This window comes from Hyperolius riggenbachi, chromosome 12, assembly GCF_040937935.1.
Source record: "Hyperolius riggenbachi isolate aHypRig1 chromosome 12, aHypRig1.pri, whole genome shotgun sequence".
Classification (NCBI taxonomy): Eukaryota; Metazoa; Chordata; class Amphibia; order Anura; family Hyperoliidae; genus Hyperolius; species Hyperolius riggenbachi.
In genome coordinates, this window is record NC_090657.1 from 65,491,957 (window position 1) to 65,519,827 (window position 27,871).

General features: G+C 44.5%; 1 non-coding gene across 1 annotated transcript; it reads left to right on the forward strand.

Moving 5' to 3' along the window:
- Positions 1-20,687: 20,687 nt before the first annotated feature.
- On the forward strand, positions 20,688-20,761 carry TRNAI-AAU (transfer RNA isoleucine (anticodon AAU)). The gene has a single exon. It is a non-coding gene; the product is annotated as a tRNA-Ile (tRNA).
- Positions 20,762-27,871: the final 7,110 nt, after the last annotated feature.

The window sequence follows — 27,871 nt, forward strand, 5'->3', positions numbered from 1 at the left end:
AGAAAATGCTAAAACACCAAAAGGTAAACAATGAGAAAGTGACTAAAACAGATAAAGAAAGGGGCATATTCAATTTGAGTAAAACCGAATTGAAAGAAGGAGAAAAACAAGTTCTAGAGAAAGGATTGAAATTTGCCCCCACATGTAAATTAAATAAATTTGAGACTTATGTAGATATAAAGAAATACACCAGAAAATTGTGCTTGAAAAAATATTTCCAGAGGAATCCTGTCACAAAGGAGGAGCCTAAAGATATTTTCCGACACACACATTTAAAAAAGCCTTCCCTCTTTTTTCCTGTGAGCGAAGTAAGCAAGGAAATACAAATTTTTGAGGACTATGTGGAAAAGGATCTGAGGAAGTTGAAACCCAGATCTAATTTTTTGGATAATTTAAAACCACATGAAAAGAAAGCTCTAAAAGATCTACAATTGAACAATCGGGTGGTTATACGTCCTGCGGACAAAGGGGGGGGGGGGGGAATTGTTGTGCAGGATAAAGAGGACTATGAGAGGGAGGCCTTAAGACTTCTGGGGGATCAAAATACATACAAGAAATTAAAGAGGGACCCCAGCGAGATATTTGAAAAGGAACTGGAATGCCTCCTGAAAGGAGCATGTGATGCTGGTATTCTGAATAGAAGGGAAATGAATTATGTTAGCATTAAGCATCCAAGGGTGGCCAGGTTCTACCACCTCCCTAAAATACACAAGAGTCTTGCTGATCCTCCAGGAAGGCCGATTATCTCGGGGATTGGTTCGTCTACATCCAACCTATCGGGGTACATTGACACCTTCCTGCAAGGGTATGTCCGGGATACCCCCGCCTTCCTGGAGGACAGCAGACATATCTTGAACATATTGGAAAATTTGAATTGGGAGCAAGGGTGGATAATGGCCACCCTGGATGTTACTTCCCTTTATACCATCATTGAACACAAAAAGGGTATAGAGGCCATTGAACATTTTTTAAACTTGGATGATTCGTTACAGAGTGAGCAGAAACAATTTATTAAGGATGCAGTTTTGTTTGTATTAACACATAATCATTTTGAATATGGAGGCGATAGTTACCTCCAGACGAGCGGGACGGCAATGGGGACCAGGTTCGCGCCCGGATAGGCAAATTTATTTATGGCCCATTGGGAACACACCCATGTATATGGGTGTGAGGGACCGGGCACGGACCTGGTCCTCTGGAAGAGATTTATAGATGACGTCCTGCTCGTCTGGAGGGGCTCGACAGATGCTTTGGGGAAGTTTGTGGATAAAATAAACAATAATGATTGGGGGCTGAAGTTTACAGCAGAGATAAGTGAGAGGGAAGTTAATTTTCTAGATGTATCTATTTATATAGAGGGAGCGGAACTGAAAACTAGAACCTATAGGAAAGCCACAGATGTGAATGGATACATCTTGGCCAACAGCTGCCATTTACCGGCATGGTTGGAGAACATTCCCAAAGGTCAATTCATGAGACTTAAACGGAATTGTACAGAGGAGGAGCAATATAAAAAAGAAGCCGATATAATGTCGGGACAATTTATGGAGAAGGGATATGAGAAGGATGCTCTGGAACAAGTGAAATGGGAGGTGGGGATAATGGAGAGGAAAACATTGTTAGAAAAAAAACAAAAGCAGGATACTGCAGATTTTTCAATGAGATTGAATTTGAAATACAACTCACAAATAGGATGTGTAAAGGGGATTATTAGAAAGCACTGGGGGATTCTGAAAGGCGATAAAATTTTGAGGGAAATATTGCCAGAGTACCCTTCCTTTGTGTTTAGAAAAGTAAGCAATATAGGCCTGAAAATAGCTACGGCCAATCATAATCGAGGGGACCTACAAAGGATTCAGGGAGAGGGGTTTGTAAGATGTGGGAGGTGTCAGAACTGTCATAGAACTAAGGGATATGCCAAAATTTTACAAGTAAAGGAGGGGAAGGAAATATACAGTATTGATGAATTAATAACATGTGACACCAGGGGGGTTATATATTGCCTTATATGCCCGTGTGGCAAAAGGTATATAGGACGTACAAAGAGGGAAATGCATAAGCGTATAGGGGAACATTTTAATAATATTTTGAAGGGTTGGGAGGGGCATCCCCTCTCCAAACACTTTAGACAGCACCATGGAAGCAAATTGAATAATGTGATATTTTTTGGATTGGAAATAATCCGGAGAGACCCCAGAGGGGGAAACTACATAGCAAAAATGTCAAGAAAAGAAAGCCAATGGATTTTTAATTTAAACACTATGGTACCTAATGGCTTAAATGAAGAATGGGAGATGTTTGGTTTCTTGCAATGAGATGAATGGGAGCCACCTGAGTGCATGGATCACCTGGGTCTCTATGGAGGGAGAGGGGGAGCTTTTAGGAGGAAGCTTTTAGGAGGATGTTTTCAAAAAATGACTGAAAAATGATCAGAAAATGTCCAGAAAATGCTTGAAAAATGCCCAATAAATGCCTAAAAACGCTAAAAAAATGCCCAATAAATGCCTAAAAACGCTCAAAAAATGCCCAATAAATGCCTAAAAACGCTTAGAAAATGTAAAAATTATCTATGGAGGGTGAAAAATTGAGACTTAGAGAATTGAGGGCAACTATGAGTAATGAATGGAGTTCCCCTTTAAGGAAAGGTGGAGATTTGATAGATTGGATGTCTATAAAAAGCAGGAAGTGGTGGCCAGTGGGTATCCCTCATCCTGATGAAGATAGTCGTATACTATCGAAACATGTCGATGTGAAGGGCTCTAGGAGCATCCACGCAGTGTTCCTACATTCTGCAACAAAAGCACGTACAGTACAAGGTGCATGGTTGCATATGGGAGTTCTGAAAGCAGGAAATCGCATTGGAACGCTGGTTGGAACGCAGGAGCCCGGAAAGGGAAGTGACGTCACTCCCAACTGGCCAATCACCCGGAAAGCTGTGCAGCCGGAGCGCACGGAGCTGTAAGGAGCTTGCAAACGGACGCCATACCGGGGGAGCGGCGATACGGAAAGAGAGAGGAGTCCTGCTTGCGAGGCTACCGGCCGGAGCCCGCATGTGAAAATTAGAAAAGCTGCAAGACGCGTAAGTGACTGAACGCACAAGTGATTGAAAGCGTCCTTTGCGGCAGATGGATAGACACTCTGAGATAACGGAGGGGACTGCTATAAACGCATAGGCGGATTGACCCAATACACTTATCTACACGGATTTTACTGGAGAATTTTTTATGGGGAATTTTTATTAGAGATTCAGGTGGCTCCATGGTATGCATGACAGTGTGCATGGCATGAATGAAGTTATATTGTTCGACTTATTATTATTTTTTTAGAAGACATATGCAGGAGGGGATATAGTGGAGAACTTTTGAAGTGATCTTGTATATGAAACCCTTTATGCTAGTGTGCTATGTTTCGTTTACAAATAATGATTTACAAAATTATAAATCATTAAATAATTTTTATGAAATCGGCAATTGTGAAAACGTTAATCTTCCCTGTTTGAAAAGTGAAACTTATAATTACGTTTATTAAAAAAACTATAATATATGTTTAATTGTTATAATTATATATTATTGTGAATAACCTTCATTTATGGTTTGTTCTTATAATAAAATCTGAAAATATTCTTTATAACGATGATATAAATATAACTACGTTCGTAATAAGTGTTGTAAAACATTAGTAAGTATTACTAAAATTTTACTAAAACTATACCTAAGCCTACTCTCACACAGAACCCTCCCTGTACCTATCCCTAACCCCTAGACCCCCCTGGTGGTGCCTAAACCTAAGACCCCCCTGGTGGTGCCTAACCCTAAGACCCCCCTAATGGTGCCTAAACCTAAGACCCCCCTGGTGGTGCCTAAACCTAAACCCCCCCTGGTGGTGCCTAACCCTAAGACCCCCCTGGTGGTGCCTAACCCTAAGACCCCCCTGGTGGTGCCTAACCCTAAGACCCCCCTGGTGGTGCCTAAACCTAAGACCCCCCTGGTGGTGCCTAAACCTAAGACCCCCCTGGTGGTGCCTAACCCTAAGACCCCCCTGGTGGTGCCTAAACCTAAGACCCTCCTTACTGATCACTTTATTATGTGGATAATAATGTTTTACTAATTGTGGCTGCAAAAAATATATTGCAATTTACGTTACGTACTGATCGCTTTATTTTGTGAATAATAATGTTTTACAAAGAGTAAGGGATAAAACTTTAAATAATGTTTTAATTAGTTAAATAAGATAAATATGTTTAGTATTTTTATAAACGTTATTCGGCACGGGTGCATATTATAAACGTAAATCACCACAAGCACAGTTATAAATCATTAAAAATCTCCGGGCGCCATTTGTAAACGTTATTTATCTCCTATCTATCTTTTTTCCTGCTCGGCGCCCATTAAATGTTATTTATTATGAATGGCGGCGCCCTTTTTGTCCACTAGCTGCCTGTGCCCTTTTTTCCCGCTTCCGTTTGTGTCTGTGTTTGTGTCTGTGTGTGTGCGGGGGGGGGGGGGGGGGCGCAATTTTAGTATTTGCCATGGGCGCTGTCTTACCTAGATATGCCGCTGCCCCCTGGGGAGATGGCACTTTGGTGGCATCAGCAGCTGACGTTGAAGGGCATGTTGGCTGGCTGTCCATAGGTGGCGATACACTGTCACCAGCTGTTTCTGAAGACAAGCTACCCCTGCTTCTTTCAGCAACTTGTCTCCTCCTACTCCTCTCTGACTCCCCCTCTGAACTGTCCCCTTGGTCATCTTGTTTCTTAGGATCCCACGTGGCATCCGTATCATCATAATCATCATAATTATCCTCCCAAGCTTCGCTTGCCTCAGACACCTCATAAACTGCACCAACAGCAGGTACTTCATCATCCTCCTCCTCACACGTTACGTCCATAGTGTCGCCTAACTCAGACATATGAGGTGGTGTAACTTGCTTAGCGCCTTCATTTTGTTGTAACAATAATGTCTGTGAATCAGTGAATTCCCCACCAAATAACTCCTGAGAAGTGTCAAATGCAGTGGATGTGGTGCTTGTAGTTGTGCTGGTGGCTGCGGAAGATAAGGTGTTCTGTGTTAAATAGTCAGCCACGTCCTGACAATCTTGGGAGTTGATGGGACGTGCCTTCTTCTGAGCACTATACTTTGGGCCGGGGCTGCACGAAATCATGTCAGCACGACCTCGAACAGACCTGCTGGGTGGCCTGCCTCTGGCTCTGCCTGTTGTTTTGTCCATATCGGGGGAGGGGGGGGGGGGGGTGTGAAGTGAAAGGTATGCACTGACTTGACTAATACAATATGCAGTCACACAGGTGCAGTGCAAGGTATGCAGTGACTGGTATTACAATACAATGTGCTTTCTTACAACAGAAACAAGCTCACTCCAACCTGAATTATTGAAAATTCTTTCTGTTCTAAGAAAGCAAACTTTTGTTTTCCATCGCATTTTAGTAAGGGGGCTTTTAGGACCGTTGTAGCCCCTCACACACTCCAATGAGTTCTGGTTCACCATGAGCTTGCAGGTTAGTCTGTACCTCTGGGATTTACAAGCTCTACTCCATAGAGCCAAATTAATCCATGCCATGCACTGATGAGGATGAAACAATCTGAAACAGTCTTTATGCATGTTGGATTATTATGGCTCTGTACCTATGAACAAGCTGACACATCATTGCATTCCAGCGGATCTGGAGGTGTGTTTAGCTTCTAAGGGCGACAATGGTTAATTTGCATATATTTAGCAGTGATGCACTGGGAGACATCTCAAGCTCACTCCAACCTGAATTATCGCAAATTCTTTCTGTTCTAAGAAAGCAAGCGTTTGCTTTCCATAGCATTTTAGTAAGAGGGCTTTTAGGACTGTTGTAGCCCCTCACACACTCCAATGAGTTCTGGTTCACCATGAGCTTGCTGGTTAGTCTGTACAATACAATGTGCAGCTGTCACACAGGTGCAGTTAAGAGGTATGCACGGACTGGTATATTACACAGTGTGCAGTCACACAGGTACTGTGAACATTTATGCAATGACTAGTACTACAAATTTGCAGTTGTCACACACACAGGACAGTTGTGGACAGACCAAATTCGATCAGCTGGACAGTCACTGTTGTTCTATCATTGAGCTACCTCAGCCTGGCGACCATATGGACTTGAAAACAGTAATCGCCTGCACTCTCGCCATGTTGCGCACCAGTCCAGCATGGCCGTCACTACACAAACAGCTGTTTCCGGTGCATTACACATTGAGTTTGGTCTGTCAGTGTGAAGCAGTACACTAATTACACTACCTGAGTAATGTATACACAAGCAAGATGTTTTAAAGCACTTTATGCCTCCAATTTAGCATGCAAAGAGATTTCTGCCCTTAAAACCCTGCTGTGCGTCAAATCCGTAATTTTCCCCGTTCATTTTCACGTTCGAGCTTCGGGAACCTAAAATGGGAGGTTTGAGCCATCTCTACCTCTTGCTATGCCATTAGTTCCACTGTAGGGAAAAGCAATGACCGCTCAAAAATACAAGGCACTAGGCCATCGATTCGAGAGTCCAGAAAGTTGCTGTGTGGGGTGACCAGGGAGAACTAAATAATGGTCTGCCGGTAGCGTGTGGGGAATGAGAGCCTTTTTGTCAGTTCCTGACATTGGATGTGGAAGTCAGAAGTTGCCTCTACCCATCACTGAACACCAAAAGCTGAATCATCATCTTCAGGGGTGAGTAAGCTTCAATTCATGCCTTTTCTCATAAGTGCTCCACAGCCTCATCTTTTGGTTATAATATTACCTGGGCGAGCTTTCATCCTCATTCCTATTCCACCCTCGATTTCTAAAAATGTCTTTCCAGACCAGTTCATTTTAATTTACAACTTATTTGTGTGTAAATTCCCTGTTCCCATGTCTGCAGTGTGATTATAACACATGGTTACCGTTTCAATTTGTCACTTGTAGGCAACATCTCTGGGTGGCATTTCCCATCAGCGCCAGGCAAAAGATTCATAAATCATATTTTAGAGTGAGAGATTTGGAATTTAAGGAGATCTGTTAGAAAAATACCAAGTGATATTTTTTTTTATATCTTTTACTTTGCTGCAAACGAACATAAGCTCAACGATGCATTAAGACAAGCCCGTAGTAGGAAAGTTAGAATAACGGGTAAAAGAATTGATATTCTCCATTTCAAGATAAATAATGGAATGTTTCCCTTTATTTTTAGAGGTAGTAAGTAAATGGTTTTGTGGCACACTGCGAACGAATCAGGCAATTTGGGCGCCTCCTAGTGCCCGAAGTTTGGACGCTGCCATAGGCACCTATAGAAATATTGACACAGACGTAATTTGCGCCCAACAAATAGCATTGCCCCATTATTTATTGGGCACCCACATTATGGCTCAATGCCAATATTTCTATAGGCGTCGATGGCCTCGCTATAGAACTTAGTGTACTTTCTATTTTTCTTGCAGCAGGGTTTCCAGCAGTGGGGGTAGGGGGCAGGGGCACACCCAAGATTTTTAAGTGGGGGGGGGGGGTGGATTCCTGAAAGGTCACCCTCAGCCACGCACAATGCAAGAAGGGCATCATGCTGGGTACACATAACGCAATTTCCCGTTCGACTGACAAGATCTGACAATTATTTCCTAAATGTCTGAGCTGCTACCAGCAACGGGATCGATCAGGAGCAGTTTGTATACAGATAATAATGAGGACAGTCGACATTGGTAATGAAGGGGAAAGTGAAGCATTCACCCAGCAGGGCACAGGGCTGTGCTCATACCTGACTCTGTTAAGTTCCCCAGAGCTGCTCCATTATCTGTACACACGCTGCTGCTCCATGCTATGTAAACACGCTGCTGCTCCATGCTCTGTACACACGCTGCTGCTCCATGCTCTGTACACACGTGGCTTCTCCATGCTTTGTACACACACTGCTGCTCCATGCTCTATACACACACTGCTGCTCCATGCTCTGTACACACACTGCTGCTCCATGCTCTGTACACACACTGCTGCTCCATGCTCTGTACACACACTGCTGCTCCATGCTCTGTACACACACTGCTGCTCCATGCTCTGTACACACACTGCTGCTCCATGCTCTGTACACACACTGCTGCTCCATGCTCTGTACACACACTGCCACTCCATGCTCTGTACACACACTGCCACTCCATGCTCTGTACACACACTGCCGCTCCATGCTCTGTACACACGCCGCTGCTCCATGCTCTGTACACATGCTGCTGCTCCATGCTCTGTACACAATCTGCTTCATGCTCTGTACACACACTGCCGCTCCATGCTCTGTACACACACTGCCGCTCCATGCTCTGTACACACACTGCCGCTCCATGCTCTGTACACGCACTGCCGCTCCTTGCTCTGTACACGCACTGCTGCTCCATGCTCTGTACACACGCTGCCGCTCCATGCTCTGTACACACGCTGCTGCTCCATGCTCTGTACACACGCTGCTGCTTCATGCTCTGTACACTCACTGCTGCTTCATGCTCTGTACACTCACTGCTGCTCCATGCTCTGTACACTCACTGCTGCTCCATGCTCTGTACACACGCTGCCACTCCATGATCTGTACACACGCTGCTGCTTCATGCTGTGTACACACGCTGCTGCTCCATGCTCTGTACACACACTACTGCTCCATGCTCTGTACACACACTGCTGCTTCATGCTCTGTACACTCACTGCTGCTTCATGCTCTGTACACTCACTGCTGCTCCATGCTCTGTACACACACTACTGCTCCATGCTCTGTACACACACTGCTGCTCCATGCTCTGTACACACACTGCCGCTCCATGCTCTGTACACACACTGCCGCTCCATGCTCTGTACACACACTGCCACTCCATGATCTGTACACACGCTGCTGCTCCATGCTCTGTACACACACTACTGCTCCATGCTCTGTACACACGCTGCTGCTCCATGCTCTGTACACACACTACTGCTTCATGCTCTGTACACACACTACTGCTCCATGATCTGTACACACGCTGCTGCTCCATGCTCTGTACACACACTACTGCTTCATGCTCTGTACACACACTGCTGCTTCATGCTCTGTACACTCACTGCTGCTTCATGCTCTGTACACTCACTGCTGCTCCATGCTCTGTACACACACTACTGCTCCATGCTCTGTACACACACTGCTGCTCCATGCTCTGTACACACACTGCCGCTCCATGCTCTGTACACACACTGCCGCTCCATGCTCTGTACACACACTGCCACTCCATGATCTGTACACACGCTGCTGCTTCATGCTGTGTACACACGCTGCTGCTCCATCCAAAGTCAGCTGTAGCAGGGAAAGAAAGGGGGCAGTGCTGTGAGATGCAGGATACCTGCAGATATTTTGGTGTCTCAACTTGTGCCTGTCCCCAGACATTGCACTGGCCCTGGTCTGAGGGGGGATTCTGGGCAGCTGTAATCCCCCCCTGCATTTGCCTATGGGGTGTGTGCAGTTAAGGTAAGTCAGGTAGTTTGTTGGGTGTTGGGGGGGGGGGGGGTGCCTAGAGTTAGGCATAAGGTAGGTAGTTTGGGTGTGTGTGTGTGTGTGGGGGGGGGGGGCAATTATGGTTAGGCGGCAGGGGGAGGGTTCTGTGTGAGAGTAGGGTTAGGTTTAGCCTTAGTAAAATATCAGTACTTAATACCAATATTTAACATTTTAATAGTAGAATACTGGTATTAAATACCGAAATTTTATTATCGGCATTACTGGGTGCCCAAATTTCCATGCGCCTTTTCTCGATAGACACCACTGCTGATTTCTTATCTGACACCCAATGATACATCCCCGGAGTAAAATAGCACTGCCTTCCTTTGCAACACTACTGTTGGAAAGAGGAGTTTGTCTACTATTCTCATGGAGTTGTCCTTTTTTCTCATGATTTCAGTTGTCTTTGACTTGATTAACTGATTTAAATTCAGAAGATGCAGTTTGTACCTGCAGTCTGTACAACGATGTAACTTTCAATCATGGGACCCTGATGCAAAACCATGATGGCATAGCTATACAGTATAAGCATGGGCGCCAGGCCTCCCATATTCATAAGCAACCTCAGCAGAGGCAGGGGCTCGGGAGACACCAGACTCTGGGCATGCAGCCGTCAGGGTGTGCCTGCACCTCCCCAGGGAGTGCCCCCCCTTGCCTGGCCATAAGCAGAGTTTCGTGCAGAGCTGTAGAAGTCCTGTTACTCACCACAGACCACCGGGATCTTCAGCCTGCCACAGGCTTGCAGCATCTCCTTTCTATGTTTCCCTCTAGTTGTGTCTCTCATTAGGTGTGTAACTGGAGGGAGATAAGAGGAGATGCTTTGGACCTGCGACAGGCTGAAGATACCTTGTTCTGTAGTGAGGGAGCTGGACTAATACTAGATGTACATCTGGCTACATATACTGGTGGGCCACCTGCCTAATACTGGGGGCTCATCTGGATATCTAAACTGGTGAGGGGCTGTCTAATACTGGTGGTATATCTGACTAGCTATACTGGGGGCGGGGGGGGGGGGGGGGTGGAGCTGGGCTAATACTGGAGGCATATCTGGCTACCTACCCAGAGGGGAGGGGGGGGGCAACCTACTTAATACTTGGGCCACATCTGCTACCTACACTGGGGTGGGCGCAATTCAAGGGGGGGCACCTTGTAATCTCTGCATCTAGTGTTGGGGAACTCGGCCCCAGCCCTTCCCCTCAGGACCTACACTCAAAAGTGTGCTGGTAGTTATCACCACCTCACCGAGCATGAGGTGGAGATGAGTCCCTTGTCTTTGACATAAATTGGACTTTGTAGGGGACGAGGGTGACTTAACTGTCCCTCTCTTACAGCACCACCTCTTATGTCATGGACCATGCAGGCTGGTATAGTTCAGGGAGTGTTGATCAACAAAGTCTGACTCATCTAATTAGGCATTTCCAGCCTGGATTGGGGGCTAGGGGTTGTAAGCATCTGGGAGGGTGAACCCCAAAATGTCATTTTTTTTAATTATCTAAGGGGCATTATGGGGAAAGATTGTAAAATGTAAAATATGTGACATAAACATAAACAACATAAACAAAGAAGAAGTGCGTTTTTCCAGAGAAAAATGAGCCATAAATTACTTTTCTCCTATGTTGCTGTCACTTACAGTAAGTAGTAGAAATCTGACAGAAGTGACAGGTTCTGGAATAGTCCATCTCTTCATGGGGGGATTTTCATTTATTTATTTATTTTCAAAAGCACATAGTGAATGGCAGTTGCTCTGTCCAACTGCCAAAAAACTGTGTAGTGAGCAGGGAAGCTGGCCAGCATCATTGTTTAAATCCTTTTTAGGGAATATCTTTATAAAAAAAATAAAAGCCTTGCTGAGTATCCCCTATGAAAAGATGGACTAGCCCAAAACCTGTCGCTTCTGTCAGATTTCTACTGCCTACTGTAAGTGTCAGCAACATAGGAGAAAAGTAATTTATGGCTCAATTTACTCTGGAAAAAAATGTACTTCTTATTTGTTTGTTTGCACATATTTAACATTTTACAATTTTTCGCCATAGTGCCCTTTAACCTCCCTAGCGTTCTGGACGAGCTGAGCTCGCTGTGCACCGCTCCGGCGCTGGTGGGCCAATTTGCACAATTTTTTTTTCAAACACTTTGCTAGCTGCGTGTTTGTTTCCATCGCCGCCGATCCGCTGCTGCCCGCCGCGAAAGAGGGCCCCCCCCCCCTCGCAGACCCCTTGCGCAGCCTGGCCAATCACCGCCAGGCTGCGCTGTAGGGTGGATTGGGACTTTCTGTGACGTCACGATGTTGATCACGTCACTCCGTTCGTCGCCATGGCGACAGGGGAAGCCCTGAAGGAAACCCCTTTCAGAACAGGATTTCCTGATGGGCATGATCGCCGGCGGCCATTGAAAGGGTGGGAGGGAGGGAGCAGGGAATCATGTAGCTAGCGATATCCTAGCTACATGATAAAAAAATTATTGGGGCAGAAAAAAACCCTCCTGCGGCCGCAGGAATCAGAACGCCCAGCAGGTTAACCAGTTAATGTTTTAAGTACAGTATATCTATGCCCCCAGAGACTTCATTTTAGCCTCAGGGGCGTAGATATACTGTATGTAGCTCGCCGCTCCCGCCTCTGCTCACACTCCCACTCGCTTGTGCGTGCACTCCCATGTGCGTACTGGCCACCGCCCATTAGCCCGGAGATCAATGAATGGGAACACAGTTCCCATGTCAATGATCACTGGCATCAATGAGATGCCTGCGTCATTGTGATGTCAGAAGTAACATATAGTCGGAAGTAACTTATAGTACGCTAACAGAAATAATGCGCAAAGACATCTTGTGGCCAAATAGTAAAATTACACCTACATAAAATTTTTTTTCAATATAAACCCTACACATATTACTAAAAATTAACTCCTTACCTCCCATACTCTCCCATAGTTACCCACATAGCAATTTTGTATATAAAAAAAAAATTGACAATTAAAAAAAAATACATAAATCGTTACCTTAGGGACTGAGCTTTTTTAATATGTATGTCAATAGGGTTTATTACTGTTATTTTAGAAAAATATGGACTTGTAAATAGTGATGGATGCATAACTGATAAAATGCACCTTTATTTCCAAATAAAATATTGGCACCATGCATTTTGATAGGGACACAGTTTAAACGGTGTAATAACTGGGACAAAAGGACAAATAAAATACTTGAGTTTTAATTATGGTAGCATCTATTATTTTAAAACTATGATGGCCAAAACGGAGTAATAATGAATTTATTCCATTTTTTTTTCTTATTACTCCCATTAAAAATCTCATTTAGAATAAAATAATTATTAGCAAAATGTGCCACCCAAAGAAGCCTAACTGGTGGTGAAAAAAATAAGATGTAGATCATTTAACTGTGATAAGTAGTGATAAAGTTATTTGGCGAATGAAAGAGATGAGCGGTGTATTTTTCCTAACAAGGTCAAATCCTGCATTTCACAGGCTTGAAACACACCTTTATCCTGCCAAAACTTTAAAATCAGTTTTCTTAAAAGTTTTTTTTTTTTTGACGTTCCCACAAGTGACATTGCAAATTGTTAACAGTATGGATGGAAGTTTTGTTATTATAGAGGTGTGGCAGTTGCTAGTCTTAAAGGACAACCCAGGTGTCATGTGACATGATGAGATAGACATGTGTATGTATAGTGTCAAGCACACAAATAACTAGGCTGTGTTCCTTTTTTTCTTTCTCTGCCTGATAGAGTTAAACAAGAGGAATGCAAGTGACAGTTTCTGTTTGGGTCGGGACCGGGTCGGACTGGGTCAGACTATAACCCTCACAGACATGCAATTACAGCCATAAGAAACTTTTCTGTCAATAAATGGCTTCTGAGAGAAGGAAAAAGATAAAAGGGGTTAATAATGCATAGATTTGAGCTCTGGCATACTTCAATGAAGGTGTCACTGAACAGAGACAATTAAACAGTAAAAAACTAGATTTATATATAAAATAAAACTGTGGGATATCATAAAAAGTCATTTTTAGGAGAAGGAGGACAGATACAATTGTTTTTCTCATCAGTTTATTTTTGCCTCCGATGTCCTTTATAGGTGTTTCTTTTTAGAATCTTAAAAAGCGTGCAGGTATGTTAACAACTTTGGTGCCACGCCCAATTTGTAAACACAGGATGTTAACCCTATGTCTGCTTCCATGAAAGCAGGAAGTAGATACACTGCAGATTTGTTGCAGGACTTGCATCAGCTTTTTTTAAAAGATTATTATGTTGTTGCTTATCATTTAGAGCAGAGAGGAAGTTCTGAGTTCAGGTCCGCGTTATTGGAAGCCTGCCGTGTTATCCTCTTGAGATAGCTTTCACAGAAATGTATATATTCTCACAGCTTCCGCTGAACTCACGCAATGTTTTACCATGTGCCTGTCTCCCTCACAAGGTGTTACCGCTGGCCATCTTGCTGGCTCCATGGTCGGAGAAAGAGAGCGCAGGCCACGTCGGAGCGTTTGTGGGTGACTCAGCCCCGCTGAAATACTCGCTCTCGCGGCGCACTCTGTGTGGGTGGCCGTAAAAGAAAAAGCTGTCACAATATTAGCAGGATGGCAAAAGCTTTCAGCTGTAACATTGTGACAAGGCACGGCACACATTGGGGAGGCATTGTGGAACTTACTATATAAACAGACAGATGGAGATGTTTTGCATTAGCAGGAAGATGAGTGTGCTGCAGATTAACTCACTCAGTGATTGTGTTGTGAGATGAAAATACAAGAGAGAGGATAAGGAACAAGGAATGCACTGACTGACTGATAGGTGTTACATTGTGCAAATCAATATCACACCACATAGGGGATAAACATATTATGGCTTCTTACCTGTTCAAAGCTCTAGTTCATGTTATTATTATTATTACTGTATATTCTGGCGTATAAAACTACTTTTTAACCCTTGTAAATCTTCTGAGAAGTCAGGGGTTGTCTTATATGCCGGGTGTCATTGACGCCGGATGATACGCCCTATCCTGTTACCGCCTCCCAGATCTCACTGCTGAGGACTGTAGTGAAGCGGCGCAAGCGCACATGTGAGAGATCTGAGAGGCAGAGAAGGAGGTAAATAGGATACAAGGGCGGGCCAGACGGGTAAAAGAGGCGTGTTTTATGGGCACAGCACGATCTATTCTTCCATACCGCTCTGATAAACAGGGAGACAAGGAGAGCTGACCAATCCGCTTAGGGAGAGTTGACCAATCCAACCAGTCAATCGCCTGTATACTATTATATACTGGGTACCACAGAGTAATCAAGCAGCTCGGGGTGATCCAAACCACTAGGAATGTATAGGGATATAAAAGAGACCGAAAAGCCCTCCTACTAAAAATCATTGCTTGATGTGATTTGCCTTCTTGAAACAGAAGGAAATTTGCAATAATTCAGCTATAAGTGAACATTTGTGGTTACCCACAATGCACCACTACTGAATATGCAAATTATCTTTACTGGGTACCACATACAGTACAGCACCAGTATCTGTTCATACATACCACCAGTATGATGATGTTTTTTTTAATTTTTATTTGGTGTGCGTTGGAAGAGGGGTAGTCTTATACGGCGAGTATATCCCAAACTCTATATTTTAACTGGAACAGTTGGGGGGTCGTCTTATAGGGCCAGTCGTCTTATAAGCCAGAATATACAGTATTTTATAACTGCATTGCACAAAAATTCTGAAAAAAATATGCTTTTGAAATTATATTGCAAAAATATTTACATTTTTCAATACAGTAGAATCCCTTTATAGTACACTCCAAGGGACCGGGGAAAGTGGTTTACTATATCAGAAATAGTCATACTCAAGCACCTAAAGTATATCATAGTACGGAATCTTATTAGTTAATAATTAAGAGTCATTTTTTTCATTTCAATGCTTCAGCAAGTAAGCACAGACAACATTTAAAGGGACTCCGAGCAGTGCAGAAACTATGGAAAGATGCATATCATTTTAAAGCTCTCTTTCTCCTCTTTCCAATGATATATAAACCGCCACCCTACATCTTTTAGTTTTTGCTATTTTCGCGATTGAAATTGCCGCGGCCGCGATTTCGGTCGCGAAAATAGAGAAAACTAAAAGGCGTAGGGCAACGATTTAGGTGCCGTTAGAAAGAGGAGAAAGAGAGCTTTAAAATGATATCCATCAAGCCATAGTTATATTGTATTACACAGGGCGACACTTTCCCCAGTGTCAGCAGCTCCATTTTGCTGAATGCAGCTGCTGACTTCGACAAAAAGAGCTTTAAAATGATATGCATCTTTCCATAGTTTCTGCACTGCTCGGAGTCCCTTTAAACTAGATCGCAATGCACAGTGCTCAGTATGCAGGGATTTGCTTGCAATAATCATGCACCAACTTGAACAAGAAGCATAGGTCTCACCAGTTAATGCAGGTACAGTACTTATTGTGAGCTTTTGTCGGCTTCAAAAAAGCACTCAAAACTCACTTCTTCAAGGAGGCCTACTTCAACTCAACACTGCCCTAACCCTCTCTCCCAAGAACTTGATGCACCCCCTCCTTTCGTGTCACCAACCCCTCCCTCTAGATTGTAAGCCTTTGGCAGGGCCCTCTCCCCTTATGTATCATACATCACTGTATGCACTTTACCCAGAATGATGGGAACTTGTATTTTACCACTACCACTCCAGTGTATGATTTGGCATTGTATTACTATCTGCATTGTGTTTTGTATCTTATTGCTTATTACCTGTATTGTTGTTGTATCTATTGTCTATTACCTGTATTGTGCTGTCACCCCTGTTATCATTGTCTGTAATCCTATTTATTGTACAGCGCTGCGTAATATGTTGGCGCTATTAAAATACAATAAATAATTAGAGATGTCGCGAACCTCCGATTTTCGGTTCGTGAACACTGTTCGCAAAAGGTTCGGTTCGCGTAAAAGTTCGCGAACCGCAATAGACTTCAATGGGGAGGCGAACTTTGCAAAATAGAAATAATTATGCTGGCCACAAAAGTGATGGAAAAGATGTTTCAAGGGGTCTAACACCTGAAGGGGGGCATGGCGGAGTGGGATACCTGCCCAAAGTCCCGGGGAAGTCTGGATTTGACGCAAAGCAGCGTTTTAAGGGCAGAAATCACATTAAATGCTAAATTGCAGGCCTAAAGTGCTTTCAAACATCTTGCATGTGTATACATCAATCAGGGAGTGTAATTAGAGTTCTGCTTCACAATGACACACCAAACTCACTGTGTAACGCACCGCAAACAGCTGTTTGCGTAGTGACGGCCGTGCTGGACTGGTGCGCAACATGGCCCGAGTGCTGGCCATGGCAGTTTTCCAGCCCATATGGTCGCCGGGCTGTGGTAGCTTAACCACTTCAGCACCACAGGGTTTTTTGCTTAAAAACCAGAGCAATTTTCACATTTCAGAGCTCCTCCCATTCATTCACCAATAACTTTATTGCTACTCATCAGATGTAAATGATCTATATCTTGTTTTTTTGCCACAAATTATGCTTTGTGAGGGTGATATTTGCTTTTAGTAATTATGTTATTATCTGTGCATTTTAAAGGGAAAAATAAGAAAAAAAAAGTAAAAATACACTATTTCTCCATTTCCATCCACTATAGTTTTCAAATAAACAATGTTACCATAGGTAAAACCCACACATTGTATTTGCTAATTTGTCCTGGTTATCTCAACATTTAAATAATGTTCCTAGTACAATGTATGGCGATAATATATTAGTTGGGAATAAAGGAGTATTTTTTTGTTTTCTGTTTTCTCATTGTACTCTATCAGTAATTAAAAGCCCTTATCTTGATGATTAACAGTAATACACTCTCATGGCATACATATTTTAAAAGCTAAGTCCCTAGGGTAACTATTTATGTATTCTCAATGCTGTCACTTTTGGTTTTTTTATTTGGGGGTACAGAGTATATGAAAATAACAGTTTTATTGCTTTTCATTCAGTTTTCCAGTAAAAAAAAATCACATGACTTAGCCCTCAGTTGTCAAACACCACAAAATCTATTCTCTCACTTGTCACGGTTAAAATGATACCCTATATACATAATCAGATAGCTTATTGGGCATACAGCACACTGTTTACCACAGGTACGCCTATCTACTCCCCTGAGCCCCAGGTGAAGTTCTGTGGGGAGTAGATAAGCGTAGCAAGGGTTTCAAAGTGGTTAATGATAGAACAACAGTGACTGTCAAGCTGATCAAAATTGGTCTGTCCACAATGAAGCAACGACCTTATTATCTTCTTGTATGTAGGTAGGCATAGGTAGGAGTCCCAGTATAGGTAGGTAGGTAGGTAGGCATAGGTAGGAGTTCCAATATAGGTAGGTAGGCATAGGTAGGTGCCTCAGTGGTTAGCTAGGCATAGGTAGGAGACCCAGTATAGGTAGGTAGGCATAGGTAGGAGACCCAGTATAGGTAGGTAGGCATAGGTAGGAGTCCCAGTATAGGTAGGTAGGCATAGGTAGGTGCCTCAGTAGTTAGCTAGGCATAGGTAGGAGACCCAGTATAGGTAAGTATGCATAGGTAGGTGTCCTAGTAGTTAGCTAGGCATAGGTAGGAGACCCAGTATAGGTAGGTAGGCATAGGTAGGAGTCCCAGTATAGGTAGGTAGGCATAGGTAGGTGCCTCAGTAGTTAGCTAGGCATAGGTAGGAGACCCAGTATAGGTAGGTAGGCATAGGTAAGTGTCCCAGTAGTTAACTAGGCATAGGTAGGAGACCAAGTATAGGTAGGTAGGCATAGGTAGGTGTCCCAGTAGTTAGCTAGGCATAGGTAGGAGACCCAGTATAGGTAGGTAAGAATAGGTAGGAGTCCCAGTATGGGTAGTTAGGTGCCTCAGTAGTTAGCTAGGCATAGGTAGGAGACCCAGTATAGGTAGGTAGGTGGCTCAGTAGTTAGCTAGGCATAGGTAGGGGACCCAGTATAAGTAGGTAAGCATAGGTAGGTGTCCCAGTAGTTAGCTAGGCATAGGTAGGAGTCCCAGTATAGGTAGGTAGACATAGGTAGGTCCCCTAGTATAGGTAGGTAGGTAGGTGTCCCCGTATAGGTAAGTAGGTGCCCCAGTAGTTAGGTAGGCATAGGTAGGTGTCCCAGTATAGTTAGTTAGGCAGGGCCTGGCTGGCACAGTAATAACAATTACCAAGGTCCAGCAGCAACAGATAGGGCTGTATAATGTCAGTGTCAGTGAGCAACACACACAAAAAAACACATCAGGAAAACATTAGCTCTCAAAAGAGCTGTTGAGGGGTGCTATTTTAGCAATAACAATCAGCCAGGAGCAAGCCAAGAGCCTAACTAATCTTTCCCTAGGAGAAAAAATCTGCAGCAGCTCTCCCTAGTCTGTCTATTTGCAGCAGGCACACGAGTGAGTGTCATGGCCAGCGAGCCTGCCTTATATAAGGGGGGGTGGGGCTCCAGGGCTTAGTGTAGCCTGAATGGCTACAATGTGCCTGCAGACTGTGATGCAGAGGGTCAAAGTTGACCCTCATAGTGCATTATGGGGCAAATCGAACTTCCGCAAAAGTTTGCATGGTCCAGGCGAACGCGAACCACCAAAGTTCGCCTGGAACCGTTCGCAGGCGAACCATTCGCGACATCTCTATAAATAATATGTCAGGCTTGTCTGGTCAATGAATATAGGTCAGGCTGTATGCCCATATGACTGACCTGTAGCCCAGCCCCTAACACCTGCACAAAACTCCTACCTAGTACAAAACTACAATAACCCTGCAGGTAGATGTAGCATACAAACTGACAAATAGTATCCACCAAACAGAACCAATAGCAATAATACAAAACACAGTATCACAATGATATAGTCACCTGTGGCCTGACTGAAGAGACTATCCAGATGAGAATCAGATGACTGCAAGCAGGAGAGTGGTATGCAGATCAGGTGTTTAGAGATAATGTGGTCAGTACTAGCCAGATGTCAGGGCAGGCAGCGTTCATGCAAATCCTTATCCAGTCCGAGGTCGATCCAGATGGCAATCAGGGAAGTCCAGGTACAAGCGGAGTTGGTAACAGGTGATCCAATCAGAAAGCGTGGTCAGGAAAAAGCAGTGGTTGGTAACAGGAAATCAATCTAGAAATAAGCTTCGTCAGGATACAGGCAAAGTCGGCAACAATATCAATCAACTGTGAGTGCAATCTCAGAAACAAGCCCAGCATAGGCTATCACGGGCGATAACTGAGGGCCCTCACCTTTCATTTATACAAGGACTAACCAATCAGAAAGCAAAGGAATCCGAAGTACCCAATCCCATAGCAGCATGTCAGCAAGTCAGCGCCTCAGCGTGGGTCTCGGCATTCTGCCACCATGAGCGGCCAGAGGATCTTACATAATAATAATAATACTGTAGCGTTGCAGCCATGCTCAAGCAAGTTACAGACGATAGGCAATTTCCTCAGTAATTAGGCATCAGCTTAAACAGGAAGCTTTTGTTTCACCGGCTGGTGCTTTTGAGGTAATCCACGCAGGCCCAGAGTAGTGCCCAGATAGCGAGTAGGGTACATGTGACTGGCAGCCCGCCCATGGCTCATGGGTCTCTGACTGCCATATGTCACATTTGCCCACCCACTTTCCACTATAGCCGGATACAGAATACTGAAGGGTCTAAAAAACAGATTTACTATAACAGAAGTTCTATTATACCAACGTTTATTATATCAGGCGTTACTTCCATATACTTATAATGGTGCTTGGCCGGAACCTGGACACTTCGTTTACTATACCCGAATGTTTACTATATCAGAGTTGACTATAATGAGAATATACTGTATAAATATAAGTCACTCATACTTGGATCACTGGTGGGCAGGTCTTTCCTGTAAATAGCCTGCAAGCTCCTCACACTTCTTTCAGCTCCTTACTACCCATTATTATTATTTATTTATATAGCGCCAACCAAGTGCAAATGCATGCAATTGACGAGTAGTTTGACTGGTGGCGCCATAGTATGGCAGCCTTGGCTCTTGGCCTTTGGACATTATCCCCCCCCCCATCCTTTCAGAACCTGTATGAGCCCAAACCAATTCCAGGTACAAACGACCCCTACTGCCTCCGAAAATGGCCCTGAGCAGGCTCGGGGGGGAGGGGGGCCCCATCCAATTTTTTGCAGGGGGGCCCAGTGATTTCTAGTTCCGCCCCTGCATGCCTCCATGGCCGGTTAGCTCAGTTGGTTAGAGCGTGGTGCTAATAACGCCAAGGTCGTGAGTTCAATCCCCGTACGGACCACAGGTGTCCTGCATACCTCCATCCTGAATGACAACCTATCTATTGGCATTAGTTCTCAGTCCCTAGGGAGTAGTGGCTGTAGTGGGGATTATACAGGACTTGGACAAAATAATGGAAACACCAAACATTTTGGCACCATAATCTTTGAACATGTTTTAAGTAATCAAAACTTGACATGTGTTAAATTTTTTTGTTTATTATTTTTGTTATTTGATATGTTTAATTAAAATAATTGTTTTTTTTACAGTTATTTAAACAAAAGTTGGTTATAATTTATAAAAATAGCAGATCTCGTAGACTTTTAAAGAGGCCAAATTGTTGGTGCTCATATGGCAGGCGCTACTGTAACAGAAACTGCCCGAATGCTTGGGATTTCAAGAGGTACTGTCTCAAAAGTAATGACTGCCTTTGAAAGAGAAGGAAAAACGTCCTCAGCAAAGCACAGTTGTGGCCAAAAGTCGAAGTTGTCTGAGAGAAACCGTCGGACTCTAAATCGAATTGTTAGAAAAGCTTGCAAGACCACAGCTCCTAAAATCACTGCAGAGCTGAATGAACACCTACAGAACCCAGTTTCCACAAAAACTGTTCATCGGGAGCTGCTCAAATCTGTATTCCACGAAAGAATTGCAATTAGAAAACCTCTGATCTCCAAGACAAATGTTTCAAAGCATTTAGAGTGGTGTAGAAACCACCAGAATGGGTCTCTCCAGCAGTGGAAAAATGTGATTTTCTCTGATGGTGACGAATCATTGTTTACCTTATTTCCGACCTCCGGTCGAGTGTAAGTTTGGAGACAGCTGAAAGAAGCGTTTCATCCAGACTGCCTTCTTCCAACCGTAAAACATGGCGGGGGTTCTGTGATGATCTGGGGTGCTATTTCTTGGAAATATGCCAGGCCAATGATTTCCCTTGATGGAAGAATTAACAGCCGAGGATATTTAGGAATTTTGGGCGACCAAGTTCATCCTATGGTTCAAGAACTATTTCCGGAGGGGAATGCCATCTTTCAAGATGATAATGCCCCAATCCTTACATCTAGAATTGTTAAAGAATGGCACGAGGAACATTGTTTGTGTGTATGACCTTCACTTGTATCTGTCCTTCATATAGCATGCTCTATGCGGTTTTCTACAAGGAGTACATTTATGGACAGTGTTGTTTTTCTCATGAAGCCTAAAGTCCTAGTGGACAATGCCCTATACGTACATAAAAAGACAAGTAAGCTTTATTGTTAAAACAGATTCCAAAGAGCAAACAGTATGCTGTAGTCCTGTAACAATGAGAAAGTGTGTGAATTTGTTGACAGTGGGATCCATATTATATACCAGTCACTGCATACCTGTTCACGGTACCTGTGTGTGTGACAGCTGCACATTGTATTAATACCAGTCACTGCATACCTGTTCAGTGTACCTAGGTGACCGCACGCAGTGTTATATTATATACCAGTCACTGCATACCTGTTCACTGCACCTGGTGACCGCACGCTGTTTTATATACCAGTCCGTGAATTTTTAGGGCCGCTAACACCGCCAATAACAATTTTTTTCTGGTGTGTGTACATGCCTGCCTAATTTTTCTGGCTGCACTGCAGCTGCAATAACTAAACAAAAGACATGTACATGTGTCAATTCCCCTTCGTGATCGTTACTTTGCCGCGGTGAAGGGGCTTGCGTATCACAATGAAGCAATGACCGCCGGCTATATGAGTGTCTTGGGGGGCACACCCAAGATAATAAGGTCGGTGCTTCATTGTGGACAGACCAAATTCAATCAGCTGGACAGTCACTGTTGTTCTGTCATTGAGCTACCTCCACCCGGCGACCATATGGGCTTGAAAACTGCTATCGCCTGTACTCTCGCCATGGTGCGCACCAGTCCAGCATGGCCATCACTACACAAACAGCTGTTTGATGTATACACATGCAAGATGTTTTAAAGCACTTTAGGCCTCTAATTTAGCATGCAATGTGATTTCTGCCCTTAAATCGCTGCTGTGCGTCAAATCCTGATTTTCCCCGGGACTTTTGGCGTGTATCCCACTCCGCCATGGTCCCCTCCAGGTATTAGACCCCTTGAAACATCTTTTCCATCACTTTTGTGGCCAGCATAAATGTTTGTAATTTTCAAAGTTCACCTCCCCATTGAAGTCTATTGCGGTTTGCGAAGTTTGCGCGAACCCGAACTTTTGCGGAAGTTCGCGTTCGAGGTTCGCGAACCTAAAATTTGAGGTTTGAGCCATCTCTACTAAGGATTCAAGGCTGATATTTAGCAACTCAAACCTTTAGCTTTCTCCATAAATTATCTACTAAATTAAGGGCAGGAGACTGGCTAGGACATTCCAGGACCTTCATGTGCATCTTCTTGAGCCACTCATTTGATGCTTTGGCAATGTGTTTTGGGTCATTCCTGTGCTGGAATACCCATCCACGACCTATTTTCAATGCTCTGGCTCAGGGAAGGAGGTTCTGACCCAAGAATTGATGGTACATGACTCCGTCCATTGTCCCTTTGATGTGCTGAAAGTGTCTTGTCCCCTCAGCAGAAAAACACCCTCAAAGCATAATGTGTCCACCTCCATGTAGGGATGTTGTTCTTGGGGTCATAGGCAGTATTCCTCCTCCTCCTCCAAACATGTTGAGTTGATGACAAAGAGCTCAATTTTGGTATCATCTGACCACACTTTCACCCAGCTCTCCTCTGGATCATTCAGATGTGCATTGGCAAAACAGTAGAAATGCCTATATGTGCTGCCTTGAGCAGGGGGACCATGGTGTAGTGTATAACCAATTCCTTTCTTTGTGACTTTGGGCCCAGCTGCCTTAAGATCATTACCAAGTTTCCCCCATGTAGCTCTGGGCTGCTTCATCCCTATTTTCATGATAATTGCAACCCCATGAGATGAGCTCTTGCATGAATAAATGGTTGTTACCCGGTCAATGACATGCTGAAATTCATCCGGAATCAGCCTTGTGATGCTGCATCCACCACCTCGCCAGCCCGACGCTGTCCCCCTATGTGTAATGTGCCCCTGGTGCCCAGTGCACTATGCATTACCTGTCTACGTGCTTGTCCACCCGTCACTCCTGCAACCACGTGGGGCATGTGTATGGAGCAAGGAGTGAGCCCAGAGCCAATGGAGCACAACGGATCGACCATGGCCAGATAATGTATAGTGCACTAGGCACATTATACATTAGGGGGGGCAGCGTTAGGGGTTTTGTCACGTTCATAGCTCATTCTGATATCACTTGCTGTTACCACCGCACACTCAGTCGAGCAAGCCGGCCCAACATCTTGCAGCGTGTCTGACCGATTAATGCAGTGGTCCTCAAACTAAGGCCCGCGGGCTGAATGTGGCCCCTGAGGCTTTTTTACCAGCCCCCCCCCCCCACACACACACACAAAATGAATTACTTATAAATGCGGTCAGCTACATCTTTAAATATCGGTGGTCCGCATATAGAATAGCAGTGTTAGCACCACCCATCCACATTGAAGCCAGATAGCATTAATTCGCTGGTTTCCAATCAAATTCCACATCAGGTGACACTGCTGTCCACTGCAGGTTTTCACCTGGGTATGCTTCACTGTCTGGCCCACAAAGACTTCTACATCATTTTATGTATACTCCGGCCCCCCAACACTCTGAAGTATTTTGACCGGGCCCTCGACCCAAAACATTTGGGGACCCCTGGATTAATGCGACCAATTTCGTCCCAAAACTGGTTACATTGTTGATCGGGCTTGCACTTGGCGACACCAATTTTTATCTGTTTCCAACTATAATAATGAGTGGTCGATCGGCCACCAAGCTTCCTGATTTATGGCCACCTTTACAGAGGGTGGTCCGAATCTCAGCTCGTTACCTGCATACAGTGAAGACACCTGGGAGCCTGAAATCTTGCTGGTTGGTAGGGGATCAAATATTTCACTCATTACAATGTGCATCAAGTTTTGACTTTGAGGCACTGAGTTTTTGAGGGTTGTTTTGTTGTTCTTCTATACATACCATTACAGACTGGTCCTTTTTTGGGCAGAGGACAAACAGGCAAAATCAGTAGGAGATCAAATACATCTTTCCCTCACTGTAACTTTGCACATGGCAGTAGAGTGCCAGCATGGCTAGAAATGAGAGGGCACCTGTGCAATAGAATGTCCACTTCTGGGTTTATGGCCAACAGTGGAGCTTTGATGAACCCAGAGGCCACATACTGTATCGCTCTGAATCAGAGAAGGACTATGATGAAATGGGGCTCTAGACAAGATAGCAGTTTTTGCCCACTGCTGATGGTCATCTAGCTTTTTTTCGTTATAACATTTGGTAGGGGCTAGCATCCACCAGGCCCTTTGGCTCTCTCCAGACCCTAAGCCAGTGGTTCTCAAACTTTCTTGAGTGAGGGCGCCCTTGATGGTTTGGCATTCCTTCAAGGCACCCCTCGGCAAAAACAACTACCGAAATGCTGGTGTGACCTTTATTAGGCAGCACACCCCTCCAAGTAGCTAGTGATGCTTATTAGGCGGCATCTCTCTCCAAGCAACCAATAACTCCCCCCTTCCGCAGCAACCCACCCCTTCAAATAATCAGTGACCCTCACATTAGGCAGCATTACCCCCTCCAATTAGTCAGTAACGTTAGGCAGCATCCCCCCTAAATGAACATAAGGATAAAGAGTCAATCTTGTAGAGAATATAGACATTTCCCCACATGGGGTCTGCAGTTAGTACCAACCCTTTAATTATGCGGCATGACCTCAGCACCCACCCATCCATGGCTCCACCCAGATTCCTCTGATGTCCAGCTTCAACCATGGCTACCGGGACTAAAGGTTAACTGGTGGGTAATGCAGCCACATTGTATATCAATATGTGGTTGCATTACCTAATGGCAATGCACAAAGGATGGGCATGCATGCCAAGGCACCTGTGGGAGGTGCTCGAGGTGCACCAGGGTGCCACAGCACCTATTTTGAGAACCCCTGCCCTAAGCAGTTGCCTAGGATTGTCTTGTGTATGATCTGACTCTGAATCAGTGCATCCTGGGTAGGAGGTCCTGTTTATAATTCGGCATTACACCACTCAACTAGTGGAGGGGTAAAAGATGACCGATGTATTACCCTCTTAGTACCGTATTTTTTGCCTTATAAGACGCACCAAAAAACACCCCTTTTCTAGGCATCTGTGCATGGCGATCGCCTAAATGCATACGTGTATGCACATTTTTTTGCAATCAATCCAAAAATCACAGGGACCAGCTTTTGGCGGCAAAAAGTGCGTCTTATAAGGCAAAATATGATAATAATAATCCTAACATTTGTATAGCGCTTTTCTCCTGTTGGACCCAAAGCGCTCAAGAGCTGCAGACACTAAGGGTGTGCTCAGTAGGCCACCCTGCAGTGTTTGGGAGTCTTGCCCTTGGACTCATTACTGAATGGGTACTGATCTTAACCAGGATTTGTACCCTGGTCTCCCATGTCAAAGGCAGAGCCCTCAACCTGTGCACTATCCAGCCACCTCCTGCCTCCTCACGGTTACTATGACTGCTGTAGCCATTGTCATGCTCTTATCTCCATCAATAAGTGTGGATGAATTTTAGCAACAGACAATTTAGCAGAAAAGAAAAATTGCTGCTTTGTCCATCCAGCATCTCACTTGTAAAGCATTTAACCTCTCTATCACTTCTATCCTCCGAATATTTCAGCCCTTCATAGAGCGCCGCGGCAGTGCAGAGAGTTAATAATGTGTTTTTTTGCATCTGATTTCCTATTCAAGAGAAAAAAAACAACCTTCATTCTATACCCTGGTATGAGAGAAGTTGTTCGCCATAGCAACGGGAAATGAAAAAGCCTCTTTTTTTATGTAGGCCAAATTGCTGTCTCCTCTTGTACAGCACTGCATTTCAATCACAATATTATCACATCACTGCATCTTGGCTGCCTCTTTTTCTCCAGAATTGTCGGCGTGCGCCCTGAACAAGCAAACACTGCGCGTCCCCTTCTCTCCAGATGCAGCAATTGAGGAATGAAAGGAAAGGTGTTGGGTTTAACGAATCCGTGTAAGACAAACAAAAATTAATTTGGTGAGGAGAAAAACAGGCAGCTGGGAACAGAGGACTACTGTTCAGTGGGATGTGATTAACCCCCTCTCGTAGAGGAACATCTTCACGTTCTCTTTGACGCAGCTGCAATAAAGCTATTTTTCTACTGTTTTAGCCATTGCAAGACAGCACGCGTATAGATTTTACGGCAATCAACTGTTGATTTTTAGAGGATTCCCAAAAAATGCTTAAAGGAAAACCCAAGATGAAAATAAACTGATGAGACAAACACTTGTATCTACCCTCCAACTCTTAAAAATTACTTTTTTAGGATCCCAGAGTTTTATTTTCATTTTAAGGATGCTTGCGCCACTGGAGGGATGCACAGGGGCCGCGAGTGCGCAACTTCAGCTAAAGGTGCCGGATTACCAGAGGCGTGACCGCGGATGGGTCCCAGAGGATGCTGGGAGACCTCGCAGGCTACTGGGGGGCTGGAGGAAGCCCCAGCCAAGTCCAGATTTTAATTTTATGCCTCTGCTCGGGATCCCTTTAACTGCTTGCCGACCGATCCACGCCGATTGGCATGGACACGGGCGGCAGCCCTAGGACCGCTCTACGCCGATTGGCGTGAATGGCCTTCTATGGGGCTAGCAGGAGATCGGGAGCGCTAATTCGTGCGCACCTCCACTTGGAAGTCTCCCAGTGGCGATTGCTGCTCGGAGACTGTTAGATGGCGAAACCGCCGTCTTATTACCCCATACAGTGCTGCAATCTAAGGCAGCGCTGTACTGGGGACAGCCATGTACAATGGCTGTCCCCTCCATAGGCTGGGGAGTGATTGGCTGTCATAGGCTGAAGTCTATGTCAGCTGATCAAGCTAATTGGCTGGCGGAGGGAGGGCACAATATAAAATAAATAAAAAAATAGGCACATTTATTAAAAAAATAATACAATAAATATTTATAAAAAATAAATAAACAACTGGGGAGCGATCAGACCCCACCAACAGAGAGCTCTGTTGGTGGGGAGAAAAGGGGGGGGGGAATTGCTTGTGTGCTGAGTTGTGCGGCCCT